Source organism: Salvia miltiorrhiza, chromosome 4, assembly GCF_028751815.1.
Source record: "Salvia miltiorrhiza cultivar Shanhuang (shh) chromosome 4, IMPLAD_Smil_shh, whole genome shotgun sequence".
NCBI lineage: Eukaryota > Viridiplantae > Streptophyta > Magnoliopsida > Lamiales > Lamiaceae > Salvia > Salvia miltiorrhiza.
Window position 1 is genome coordinate 47,228,832 of NC_080390.1, and position 2,256 is coordinate 47,231,087.

The window sequence follows — 2,256 nt, forward strand, 5'->3', positions numbered from 1 at the left end:
TAGATCATCAAGATCTACAGTTGATTCATCACCTTGTTGGATATATTCATGGTCATGAGTTCGAATCCCAAAGGTAGCAAAAAATTATTTTTTCGATATTCATACCTTTATACAGTTTATTCATGCGTGTTATACATAAAATTCATGCATTTTTGCTGGTTCGATATATATATATATATATATATATATATATATATATATATATATATATATAGGGAAGGGCTAAAATAAGAGCATTTCTTAAGATATAAAATAAGAATCATTTTCAACCCTTAGATCATCAAGATCTACGATTAATTCATAATCATGTTGGATGGATTTATGGTCCTGAGTTCGAATCCCAAAGGTAGCAATAATTTATTTTTCACAATTCATACCTTTATACAGCGAATTCATACATTAAAAATTGCTCTTATTTCTTATTTTAAGATGTGCTCTCACGGTAGCCCACCCCTATATATATATATATATATATATATATATATATATATATATATATATATATATATATAGGGGAGCGCTCCAATGAGACTCCCTATTTTTAGTGAGACCTGAGACACGATCTCGTGCGTTTATTTCATCAATCATATGACTGATATTGTATCTAGAGGGAGAATTTTTTTCTCAGGGTTAGAATTCTGGAGGGAGCAAAATATTTTAAATTCCGTTATTCATCAGTATATACTGCATTGTTCATACTAACTTGTTCATCAGTTTATATGTCTTATTCATTATCAATTTTTTAAATTTCGTTATCCATCAGTATATACTGTTTTGTGGCCCTTGTTCATCAGTATATATGTCTTATTCATTGTCCTTAGTGTCTCACGAAAAATATGGGGTCTGACTGGTGCGCGCCCATATATATATATATATATTACATTTATCGTGAGAACGTGAGAACACTACATTAGAAGTGCAAATTATCGTTTTCGTAATGAAATTTATTGCATTCCAAAAGAAAGAAGATTTGCTTCCTCTATGATTCGAACTCAGGTAATACATTCATCAAGATGTTGCATTCACCGTAAATCATCACGATCAAAGAATTGAGAATAATTATGGATCGTAGAATTGAGAATAATTATGCGCTTTCATTTTAAACAATAATTTTTATTTAAACCTCTGCCTATATATATTATATGCCCTCTATCCCACTTATTCAATTATCATTGACAGTCGCAAATTTTTTTGTTAAAGATATAATGAAATCACATGAGTTAATTACTTGATCGGATTGTACCGATTAGGCGATACATAGATTTGCATTAAGAGCATTCACAGCCCTTGTGTCTTAGATGGTGGTCCCCATCTAAGACACAACTCTCTACAGCCATTGCGTCTTAGCTTGTGTCTTAAATCTTCATTTCCACAAAATCACCAATTCTACACTTTTATTTTAAGATTTCAAATTTTCATTAAAATTAAAATTCAAACATTGCAATAATTAAAACAAAATATAAGATTTTAAAATTAGATAAAAAAAAACTAAAAGAATTAAAAAAATATAATTTAAAAAATAAAAAGAAAAATCAAAGAAAAATAAAAATCAAACATCAAAAAAGAAAGGGAAAAGGTGCATATTAGCCCCCGAAGTAGTAGCCCCTATAGCGTAAAACCCCCTTAGTCACTGTGTGTGCAACTAAACCCCTGAACTCCGAGAAAATGGTGCAAATTTCCCCCTCTGACCTAACGTCGTTAACAGCCGTTAGTCAATTCTTTTTTTTTTTTTTTAAATTAACTCTCATCTCTCTCACTCAGCCCTCTTTCTCTCTCGGCCACTGCACCGCCGCTAACGGTGGTTGAATCACCAAGTTCTTGGATCATCTTTTATCAGCAACACAAACAATTAATCCAATTCCAATTCCAATCAAATCGACATTATATAAAAATAGCGAAAATAAGGAGGTTATGACCGTTACATTGTGAGAGGCGTCAAATTTGGCGACGGCGCCGACGCCTTGCCAAACATCACAAACTCGCGAAGCTTCGAAGCGGCTGGCTTGCTTCTGCGGCGTGATTTGGGGGCGACCTTCACACTGTCTTTTGTTGAAGCAAAGCACAGAGGACGACCGCAAGTTTGAGAGAGAGCAACCATTGGTGATGGGGAGCGTGCGCGACACTCTTCATTCGAAATTCGAGCGGTGGAGGCAGGCTGGTGCTAAGGTTCAATCCTTTGTCCTCTTCAGAGAAGAATCGAGCAGGAGGCGGCTCTCCGGCCGAGTGCGGCTGCACTGGAGCCATGGATTGGCTGCT